General features: G+C 42.7%; 1 pseudogene across 1 annotated transcript in view; it reads right to left on the bottom strand.

Moving 5' to 3' along the window:
* LOC149658485 (THO complex subunit 2-like) overlaps positions 1-12,495 on the bottom strand; it is a 42,824-nt pseudogene that overhangs the window by 28,558 nt on the left and 1,771 nt on the right. Inside the window, exons 5-19 of the transcript XR_016370008.1 lie at positions 12,278-12,399; positions 12,051-12,190; positions 11,253-11,413; positions 11,069-11,164; positions 7,490-7,693; positions 7,229-7,401; positions 6,284-6,479; positions 5,940-6,208; positions 4,947-5,031; positions 4,781-4,874; positions 4,612-4,692; positions 4,444-4,540; positions 4,259-4,376; positions 3,897-4,076; positions 3,629-3,793 (exon numbers count right to left, since the gene is read on the bottom strand). The product of XR_016370008.1 is annotated as a THO complex subunit 2-like (transcript). The remainder of the gene's footprint in view (positions 1-3,628; positions 3,794-3,896; positions 4,077-4,258; positions 4,377-4,443; positions 4,541-4,611; positions 4,693-4,780; positions 4,875-4,946; positions 5,032-5,939; positions 6,209-6,283; positions 6,480-7,228; positions 7,402-7,489; positions 7,694-11,068; positions 11,165-11,252; positions 11,414-12,050; positions 12,191-12,277; positions 12,400-12,495) is intronic.

The following is a 12,495-nucleotide window of genomic DNA, read 5'->3' on the forward strand; positions in this document are numbered from 1 at the left end:
ACACACGCGTCCCTCGAATACTACAGAACAATACAACACGCGTCCGGGAGAACTACAGAACAATACGACACGCGTCCGGGAGAACTACAGAACAATAAAACACACGCGTCCCTCGAATACTACAGAACAATACGACACGCGTCTGGGAGAACTACAGAACAATAAAACACACGCGTTCCTCGAATACTACAGAACAATACAACACGCGTCCGGGAGAACTACAGAACAATACGACACGCGTCCGGGAGAACTACAGAACAATAAAACACACGCGTCCCTCGAATACTATAGAACAATACAACACGCGTCCCTCGAATACACACAGAACAATACAACACGCGTCCGGGAGAACTACAGAACAATACGACACGCGTCCGGGAGAACTACAGAACAATAAAACACACGCGTCCCTCGAATACTACAGAACAATACAACACGCGTCCGGGAGAACTACAGAACAATAAAACACACGCGTCCCTCGAATACTACAGAACAATACAACACCCGTCCGGGAGAACTACAGAACAATACGACACGCGTTCGGGAGAACTACAGAACAATAAAACACACGCGTCCCTCGAATACTACAGAACAATACAACACGCGTCCGGGAGAACTACAGAACAATACGACACGCGTCCGGGAGAACTACAGAACAATAAAACACACGCGTCCCTCGAATACTACAGAACAATGCGACACGCGTCCGGGAAAACTACAGAACAATGCGACACGCGTCCGGGAGAACTACAGAACAATAAAACACACGCGTCCCTCGAATACTACAGAACAATACAACACGCGTCCGGGAGAACTAGAGAACAATACGACACGCGTCCGGGAGAACTACAGAACAATACGACACGCGTCCGGGAGAACTACAGAACAATAAAACACACGCGTCCCTCGAATACTACAGAACAATACAACACGCGTCCGGGAGAACTACAGAACAATACGACACGCGTCCGGGAGAACTACAGAACAATAAAACACACGCGTCCCTCGAATACTACAGAACAATACAACACGCGTCCGGGAGAACTACAGAACAATACGACACGCGTCCGGGAGAACTACAGAACAATAAAACACACGCGTCCCTCGAATACTACAGAACAATGCGACACGCGTCCGGGAAAACTACAGAACAATGCGACACGCGTCCGGGAGAACTACAGAACAATACAACACGCGTCCGGGAGAACTACAGAACAATAAAACACACGCGTCCCTCGAATACTACAGAACAATACAACACGCGTCCGGGAGAACTACAGAACAATACGACACGCGTCCGGGAGAACTACAGAAAAATAAAACACACGCGTCCCTCGAATACTACAGAACAATACAACACGCGTCCGGGAGAACTACAGAACAATACGACACGCGTTCGGGAGAACTACAGAACAATAAAACACACGCGTCCCTCGAATACTACAGAACAATACAACACGCGTCCGGGAGAACTACAGAACAATACGACACGCGTCCGGGAGAACTACAGAACAATAAAACACACGCGTCCCTCGAATACTACAGAACAATGCGACACGCGTCCGGGAAAACTACAGAACAATGCGACACGCGTCCGGGAGAACTACAGAACAATAAAACACACGCGTCCCTCGAATACTACAGAACAATACAACACGCGTCCGGGAGAACTAGAGAACAATACGACCGCGTCCGGGAGAACTACAGAACAATACGACACGCGTCCGGGAGAACTACAGAACAATAAAACACACGCGTCCCTCGAATACTACAGAACAATACAACACGCGTCCGGGAGAACTACAGAACAATACGACACGCGTTCGGGAGAACTACAGAACAATAAAACACACGCGTCCCTCGAATACTACAGAACAATACAACACGCGTCCGGGAGAACTACAGAACAATACGACACGCGTCCGGGAGAACTACAGAACAATAAAACACACGCGTCCCTCGAATACTACAGAACAATGCGACACGCGTCCGGGAAAACTACAGAACAATGCGACACGCGTCCGGGAGAACTACAGAACAATAAAACACACGCGTCCCTCGAATACTACAGAACAATACAACACGCGTCCGGGAGAACTAGAGAACAATACGACACGCGTCCGGGAGAACTACAGAACAATACGACACGCGTCCGGGAGAACTACAGAACAATAAAACACACGCGTCCCTCGAATACTACAGAACAATACAACACGCGTCCGGGAGAACTACAGAACAATACGACACGCGTCCGGGAGAACTACAGAACAATAAAACACACGCGTCCCTCGAATACTACAAAAAAATACAACACGCGTCCGGGAGAACTACAGAACAATACGACACGCGTCCGGGAGAACTACAGAACAATAAAACACACGCGTCCCTCGAATACTACAGAACAATGCGACACGCGTCCGGGAAAACTACAGAACAATGCGACACGCGTCCGGGAGAACTACAGAACAATACAACACGCGTCCGGGAGAACTACAGAACAATAAAACACACGCGTCCCTCGAATACTACAGAACAATACAACACGCGTCCGGGAGAACTACAGAACAATACGACACGCGTCCGGGAGAACTACAGAACAATAAAACACACGCGTCCCTCGAATACTACAGAACAATACAACACGCGTCCGGGAGAACTACAGAACAATACGACACGCGTTCGGGAGAACTACAGAACAATAAAACACACGCGTCCCTCGAATACTACAGAACAATACAACACGCGTCCGGGAGAACTACAGAACAATACGACACGCGTCCGGGAGAACTACAGAACAATAAAACACACGCGTCCCTCGAATACTACAGAACAATGCGACACGCGTCCGGGAAAACTACAGAACAATGCGACACGCGTCCGGGAGAACTACAGAACAATAAAACACACGCGTCCCTCGAATACTACAGAACAATACAACACGCGTCCGGGAGAACTAGAGAACAATACGACACGCGTCCGGGAGAACTACAGAACAATACGACACGCGTCCGGGAGAACTACAGAACAATAAAACACACGCGTCCCTCGAATACTACAGAACAATACAACACGCGTCCGGGAGAACTACAGAACAATACGACACGCGTCCGGGAGAACTACAGAACAATAAAACACACGCGTCCCTCGAATACTACAGAACAATGCGACACGCGTCCGGGAAAACTACAGAACAATACGACACGCGTCCGGGAGAACTACAGAACAATAAAACACACGCGTCCCTCGAATACTACAGAACAATTCAACACGCGTCCGGGAGAACTACAGAACAATACGACACGCGTCCGGGAGAACTACAGAACAATAAAACACACGCGTCCCTCGAATACTACAGAACAATACAACACGCGTCCGGGAGAACTACAGAACAATACGACACGCGTCCGGGAGAACTACAGAACAATAAAACACACGCGTCCCTCGAATACTACAGAACAATACAACACGCGTCCGGGAGAACTACAGAACAATACGACACGCGTCCGGGAGAACTACAGAACAATACGACACGCGTCCGGGAGAACTACAGAACAATACGACACGCGTCGGCGGAAAACTACAGAACAATACAACACACGCAGTAACTGTAGGAAGAAAAAAATCTTACCGTTACAGAATGAGATAACATGGGCCTTGTTAGGAAAAAGGCGACATCAGCGGAAATGTGATATTCTGACAAGAGTCGGTCAATGGAAGGTAGCCGTTGCGAGTAGTCATCCATGTTCAAACAAATAGCAAGAAAACTTCCATACTGAACTAATGTGTCTTGACACTGAAAACATAAATCACGGGATTCAATAGGAAATAAAGGCTCTCTAAGGGACTTGCCAATAACATCAATCATATCTTGAGTTCAAATGAAGAAGAATTTGTACCTGGTCAAAGAGTTTTCCAACGAGTTTCAAATGTCCATACTCTTGCTCCCTGAAGAGAATGCAGTTTCTCTGTTGCGCCATAAGTATGCACAAGGGAAGGGCCAAGTCTTGCTCTAACAGAGCTTCTTTAAGCCTTTGCGACGGTTTTTTCGTGTTTCTTAGCTGAGTGAAGTATCCACCCTGAAATAAGAGAAGACCACAAATTTTGTCAACTGATAACCGAGTTAGCAAGCAGATTGTCGCGCGACCCGCGAGTTTGTCGTCCTGTTTTTCAAGACCAGAACTCAATGGTCACGATTAAAACACTTAGCAGTGCGCGCGCACTTCACTAGTGAATGATGACAGTAAGTGATTGTTCATACCTCCGCTTTAAGAAGTTCACCTCCAGCCATGGCTTCCAACTGTTCATTGGTCATTTCGTCAGAGGCTTCGATACCCGCCATTTTCTGAATTATTTCCTTCAGTAGTAACAAATCCAAACTGTCAAATAATTGCGTTTTATAACACGAGTCTCCAAGATTAAAAATTCAACGTTATTTAAACTTGCCTTTTCTCCGCTTTTAGTAGATTTGCAATAAACTGCAATAGCCCAGTCAAATCAATGGGATACTTGCGAAAAATTGCACCACAAAAATTTGCCAAACCTACAACATAAGACATAATGTAACAACTCATCTATTTCAATGAAGTCCATCGCCTCTAACGCGCAACTTACTTTGTAACCATAGTGATATGGTTGTCCCATCAAGTTCATATCTTTCTTTATCCGGGTTCGAAAGACCTTCAATGATGCAATCTGGTTATACTTAAAATTAAGTACAAATTTAACCAACTGTTGCGTTATTTTGATGATAAAAAATTTAAATTTCAAATATTAAGGATACAAGCTAGAACGTCGTAGGATAATGAGGTCAGGTACTTCAGAGAGTCAACCACGGGATTGATTAAATTATCCCATGTTTGAATTTGAGATAAAATCTGCAGAGAACAAACGGTGCGGTGTTCAGAGATTTTAGGTTGATGAAAAATTATTGAGGATTGAGGACTTACGTAATCAAAAAGAAAACCAGGGTTGCTATGACTTAGTTTGCCAATCTGACGGCCGGACGGTTTAACATTCTCTTTACTAAGGCGCCTATTAATCAAACACCGCTTTAAATGAGATAACCAGTTTCACAATAAAAAAATATCACTGGGTGAGTACTAAGTTTAAATCCGAGTAAATCCTTAAACGCGGGAGCGTTTTAGGCTCAAACACTGGGGAACTAACGAATTAAACGGGCCCGCGCTTTGGGCTTAAACACCCGAGAACTACCCGCTTAAACACCCAGAACTATGGGCTTAAACGCGGCTGCGCTTCGGGTTTAAACACCCCGAACTACCCGCTTAAACGCGGCCGCGCTTTGGGTTTAAACACCCGCGAACTATGGGCTTAAACACCCCGAACTACCCCTTTAAACGCGGCCGCGCTTCCGGTTTAAACACCCGCGAACTATAGGCTAAAACACCGCGAACTATAGGCTAAAACACCCCGAATTACCCGCTTAAACACCCCCCGAACTACCCGCTTAAACACCCCCCGAACTACCCGCTTAAACACCCCCCGAACTACCCGTTTAAACACCCCCCGAACTACCCGCTTAAACACCCCCCGAACTACCCGCTTAAACACCCCCGAACTACCCGTTTAAACACCCCCCGAACTGCCCGCTTAAACACCCCCCGAACTACCCGCTTAAACACCCCCCGAACTACCCGCTTAAACACCCCCGAACTACCCGCTTAAACACCCCCCGAACTACCCGCTTAAACGCGGCCGCGCTTCGGCTTTAAACACCCGCGAACTATGGGCTTAAACACCCCGAACTATCCTCTTAAACGCGGCCGCGCTTCGGGATTAAACACCCCCAAACAACCCACTTAAACACCCAAACCAAGGAAATAACAGCAGCCGCGATTCGGTTTAAACACCCGCAGTATTAAGTACTATCAATACCCTAGTAGTAGTAGTAGTACTCGCCCAAAGTGTATAAAAAAACATACTTCATGATGTATTTAATTTTCTTTAGAGTGTCAGCTTTGGTTTTGATGAGTAACGGATGGGTGAGATGAGCTTCATTTTTCCACTGACCATAAAGACGGTACCTATGTTGGTAAGGAAACAGTCGAACCAGACTCCATATCTCTTCAGCCATACAACAATTGCAGTCCATTAGAGACAATGACGGCAATAGGACTTCATCCAACAATGTTAAGATGTCATATTCCAATACGCCTTTCTCCAAAGTATTTGGTTGTCGATTGAAGTGTTTCTGAAGACACACCGATTTCTTAAGCCGAGGGTTATTCCTCCTTAATCTAACATTTAAATCAGAGGACACACTTACGGGTGTTAAGAAGGCCTTGGTCAAACGTACAATTTTAACCATCAGCACAGGGTCTAAGTACAAATGCGGACCCAAAGAGAACAACATTGGCAAGACAACCTGGAGTTCACCTAACACCGTTATCTGTCGTACGGGAATGTTACTTTTGAAATGGTGAGTGTAACTATGTTTCAGTACTGACGGCAAACCACTGTATCTGAAATTGAAGTGTGGCGTGCGTTTGAATTGACTTAAAACTTATCGGACATCTATTGTTGGATCATAGCCCACTTGATCACGCTGGCTGCACGCGCTATAGAAGCCCGCTCAATCGACCCTAAGAATGAGAATAACATAGGTTCGGTCTAAAAATTCAAACCCGTCTGGTTTTAACAGGGCCGTCTATGAGAGGGGACCAGTTTTTTCAACGTTTTTGGCCCAAATACTGCATCTACTGGTTCAAATCTCTTGAATTTTTAATGAGACGTGTATTGAAAGGTTTGATATAATCCTGTAAAATTTAAAGTCTTCAGCTATAATAGTTTTTTTTATAAAAAAATAAAAATCATCACATAGTAGAGAAATTGAAGGGGCAAAATTCTCTACTATCTGATGATTTTTATTTTTTATAAAAAAAACTATTATAGCTGAAGACTTTAAATTTTACAGGATAATATCAAACCTTTCAATACACGTCTCATTAACAATTCAAGAGATTTGAACCAGTGGATGCACTAATATTGTCAAAAAGTTTGGAAAAACTGGTCCCCTCCCATAGACGCCCATGTTAAAAACAGACGGGTTTGAAAGTTTAGACCGAACCTATGTGACGCGCCGCATTCGCGAGTTAACATGTAAAAAAATCGTTTGGACGGGCTTCTAGAGCGCGTGCAGCTAGCGTGCGTGATCAAGTGGGCTATTGTTGGACCCGCCTGTAAAAAATTTCATCAGGTTTTTGAGACTTACTTTCTATACACAATGTCAATGATGTAATGAACCAATTGGCACAATTTCTTTGCAATATGTGGCTTAGACGTAGCGAAAAAATCCGGTAGTCGGTCCATTAGTTTTTTCGCCTGCTCCCAATCACCAATCTCCAAGAGTGCGGCAATCAATCCCAGTTTTTGATTTTCTTCAAACTGTGCAAAATAATTAATTTTGTAAGACCAGTTTTGAAGTTTTCCCGTTAGAATTGGGTAATTTAATTTTAAACAATAAATTAATTACCCATGGCTTTTCAGCTTCCGCGTCTTCAAGTTTACTACTAACTTCTTCCGCGTTAGTAGTGGATTTTCCACTTGAATTAGTTGAAGGAGTCGCGTTATTCTCAGTTGAGGAGGTAGTAATCATTGTCAATTTACGGGCGTAGACTCTAGCATCTTGCAATTCTTGTTTGTATTGCTCAGTTATTTTGTTATCATCAGGTGTTAGCTAGCAAATCAACAAATGCATATTAATTAAGGCTGGCCGGTTACTCTTCTATAACGAATAATTCGCTCGTGCTAAGGTCACAAACGCGGCCGCGTTTTGGGCGTAAACCACCAAACTAAGGGCTTAAACGGGGCCGCGATTCGGGCGTAAACACCCGTGAAATAAGGGCATAAACGGGGCCGCGATTCGGGCATAAACACCCGTGAAATAAGGGCATAAACGGGGCCGCGATTCGGGCGTAAACACCCGTGAAATAAGGGCATAAACACGACGGGTTTCGGGCGTAAACCGCCAAACGAAGGGCTTAAACGCGGTCGCGATTCAGTCTTAAACACCCGTGAAATAAGGGTATAAACACGACGGGTTTCGGGCGTAAACCGCCAAACGAAGGGCTTAAATGCGGTCGCGATTCAGTCTTAAACACCCGTGAAATAAGGGCATAAACACGACGGGTTTCGGGCGTAAACCGCCAAACGAAGGGCTTAAAAGCGGTCGCGATTCAGTCTTAAACACCCGTGAAATAAGGGCATAAACACGACGGGTTTCGGGCGTAAACCGCCAAACGAAGGGCTTAAACGCGGTCGCGATTCAGTCTTAAACACCCGTGAAATAAGGGCATAAACACGACGGGTTTCGGGCGTAAACCGCCAAACGAAGGGCTTAAACGCGGTCGCGATTCAGTCTTAAACACCCGTGAAATAAGGGCATAAACACGACGGGTTTCGGGCGTAAACCGCCAAACGAAGGGCTTAAACGCGGTCGCGATTCAGTCTTAAACACCCGTGAAATAAGGGCATAAACACGACGGGTTTCGGGCGTAAACCGCCAAACGAAGGGCTTAAACGGGGCCGCGATTCGGGCGTAAACACCCGCGAACTAAGGGCTTAAACGGGGCCGCGATTCGGGCTTAAACACCCGCGAACTAAGGGCATAAACGCGGCCGCGTTTCGGGCGTAAACCACCAAACTAAGGGCATAAACGCGGCCGCGTTTCGGGCGTAAACCACCAAACTATGGGCTTAAACACGGCCGCGTTTCGGGCGTAAACCACCAAACTAAGGGCTTAAACACGGCCGCGATTCGGGCTTAAACCACCAAACTAAGGGCTTAAACACCCGCGAACTAAGGGCTTGAATTTAATTAAAAAACCCATTAAAATCTCAAAATTATATCAATACAAGTTGGGAAAACCAAAATATTACCTCTCCGAGTCAAGACGACTACTTACAAACTTATTTACCCAGATATGGAAATGTTTCTTAAGTTAAAATTTATGAAATATTAAAGCAGTATACAAAGTATAGCAAATTTACTGTAAATCAGACGACATTTTACATCCAATAATGATATACTTGTACACATTAAAATCATCCGATGGGGGAAAAACGGGTCATCGGCGTTTTATAAATGACGCTAGCCTAATAAAGCGTGCAAGGTACCAAGGCTTAACAAAAATTGTAGGATAACATATTTATAGAGATAGATAACAACTTTTATAATTAAAATTAGAAACTAACATATCTCTTAAAATTCTCGCGTGATCAACTGGTTTCACGCCAATTAAATAGCTATAGTCCCATAGAGCTATTTGTATTAATTCCTGCATAGTTTTTTCGCCAAGCTGAGAACTACGCGTTTTACGTCACGTTATCCAAAAAGCTAACTATTTTCTTTGAAGACCGCGCTAGCCCAGCGCTAAGTACCGTAACGTCAAAATTCAAAAACAAAATCCCTGGGCCGCGTTCAGCAACGCTGGGCTCTGCTGATCGCGGCCCAGATTTCCACCATGATAATAAAATTTAAGCCTAATTATTTAAAAGTGTATTTAACTTTCGGCACAATCTGAACCGTTAATGTCTCTGCATACAGAAACGAAAACCAAACCCAAACGTTTACTTTTTGGTTCACTAGGCCTATTGACAAATAAGAGGTCATTTGACCAACATAGCAGCATTGTGCTTGTATTCACTGTGATTTTAGAAAGGATTATGCTATAAACAGATGTAGTATAGCTTAAGTAATATATAAACATCCATTTTAAATAATAATATTAAAAAAAATCTTTGGAATATCAAAATGAAATAGAGCTTTAAAGCTACAAAAGTACTAAATGCATCATAATTACGAAAAATATTTCCACATATTCACTTTATATTAAGGATAAAGGGAATATTACGGTTTCTTTACACATCAAAACAAAACGAACTTCTAACGCAGCGCACTACTGTAACAACGGACGGACACATACAGACAAAAACATAGACTGCTTTTAACTCTTTCCGTATTAATTTTGAATTGAGAAACAAGATTATCTTAAATATTAAAATAAATATAATTAATATTTAATATTTTCTTCGTTAGTTATTCGCCTTATTGAACGTTACATCGTTTTGAAAAAGAACAATTAAACATTCTTGAGAGACTTGACTAATATTGGCGTTTGAAATGAAGCATACGCCGGTTGCTTCGCCTTCATCAAATAGGTAGTATATAAAGGTGTCGAATCGCAGCTATGGATAAGAACAGCGCAATTGCGTGAACCTTTGGTGGAAGCCCCACCATTGGGAGGCCGGACGTTTCTCGTAACCCTGGCCGATCGCCGCGTATGTCTTAACCTTAAGGAGTAGAAGCCAGGTGTACAGACTAGTGTCCATGTGGGATGGACAAAATCAAAGACCAGAAGATGGTGGTGTTAGAAGCCAGGTGTACAGACTGGTCTCCATGTGGGATGGACAAAAACAAAGACCAGAAGATGGTGGTGTTAGAAGCCAGGTGTACAGACTGGTCTCCATGTGGGATGGACAAAAACAAAGACCAGAAGATGGTGGTGTTAGAAGCCAGGTGTACAGACTGGTGTCCATGTGGGATGGACAACAACAAAGACCAGAAGATGGTGGTGTTAGATGCCAGGTGTACAAACTGGTGTCCATGTGGGATGGACAAAAACAAAGACCGGAAAATGATGGTGATAGAAGCCAGTAAGTGCAGACTGGTGTCTATGTGGAATGGACAAAGACCACAAAATGGTGGTGTTTGAAGCCAATAAGTACAGATTGGTATTCATGTAGAATAGACAATTGACTAGTCAGATGAAGTAATAGTGGCCAGTTGATTTGTGGATAGATTCAAGTTTTGAAATTTCCGGGAACTGTGAATACGGTCCGGAAATAGCGAACACATTTGCTTCAATTCGGAAACTGCGAACACGGTCCCCTGGGGTGTAAGTCAATAACAACAGACAGACAGACAGACAGACAGACAGACAGACAGACACACACACAGACACGTCGAAATTAGAACCTCTCCGTGACATACGTCACTCGGAGAGGTAAAAACTAACAATTAATAAATATAATTCTTTGGTACTATTACTCACAACGTAATAGAGTTGATCTAAAGTGACGAGTTCATTTTGTAAAAGTAAGGCAACAACTTTATAAAACTTGCTGGGAGTTTCCGTTGATCCATCATTCTAATGATGAGAAGTAAATTAAAAGTATTTACAACGCGAGTGCGAGAGTAATCTCAAAATTAGGGGATTCAATAAAGCGTCTTATTACCTGATAAAAACCGAATTTGAATCCTAGAACTTGACTAAGAGTGGTTGAATTGCACAAAAAAGACTCGAGTAGACCAATAAAGTAACTAGCCAAATCTAAATTGCATTCAAACGATTCCAAGACTATGTCTAAAACCCTGTTTGGATCCAGATTGAAACAACCTAAAATAGGAATATTGATTTTAAAATACAAAACTACTTTGACCATTACCTATTTTATCCCCAATAGAAACTTCAGTACTCCGAGAATCCGAATTGCCCGGCTTTATACGCGTAATTTAAAAGCGCCATCTATCGAATTTTTTATATACGCGTAATTTAAAAGCGCCATCTATCGAATTTTTTATATACGCGTAATTTAAAGGCGCCATCTATCGAATTTTTTATATACGCGTAATTTAAAAGCGCCATCTATCGATTTCTTTTATATACGCGTAATTTAAAAGCGCCATCTATCGAAATTTTTATATACGCGTAGTTCAAAAGCGCCATCTATCGAATTTTTTATATACGCGTAATTTAAAAGCGCCATCTATCGAATTTTTTTACAATATTGGTAAAGATCAGTATTTTGACACTTTTTTGATTAATTGGGCAAAAACCCAGTAATTAAACCTGAACCAATATTTCAGTAACCGAATCAAAGGTTTTTCTGTCCTTAATAATTATAAACTAACATGTAATTGCCAAAATTAGGTTTCTAAAGTACTTTTTTCAAATACAACCATAATTTCATCCCTTCTACACTGTTATTAGCCAAAAAAAACTTAACTAATTAAGAAGGTGGTAAAAATCTTACCAATGAGCGACTGCATGACTTCTAGCATGTGAGCGGGACTGAGATGTTTCCCTTGTGATATATCTTGATTCAATTCCGTGATCAACTTGGCATACCCTTCACTTTCTTCTCGGAACAAATTGAATTTCTGTTGCTTATAGCTACAGTTTTGAATTAAAGAAATAACAAACAAACACTCAATTAACAATACAAAACACAAAATTAATAAACCCTCTGAAAGAACATACAAAAGCCTAGTTTTAATTTTGATAAACTTTGCTTGAAAGGCTTTGGTGCTTTTTAAAATGGATGCTTCACCAGCTGTCTCAATATCCAGACGTTCTTTGATCAAATGTTCCGGAACAACATTCTGAAATGATCCATTCATAATTTGTAAAGATCAGAAACTACTAGATACCACATTTAAAACGAAAAAAAATTAAAAATAAAAATAAACAAAACTTGC

Source organism: Phalangium opilio, unplaced genomic scaffold, assembly GCF_054372755.1.
Source record: "Phalangium opilio isolate 3A_F unplaced genomic scaffold, DU_Popi_V2 ptg000077l_1, whole genome shotgun sequence".
NCBI lineage: Eukaryota > Metazoa > Arthropoda > Arachnida > Opiliones > Phalangiidae > Phalangium > Phalangium opilio.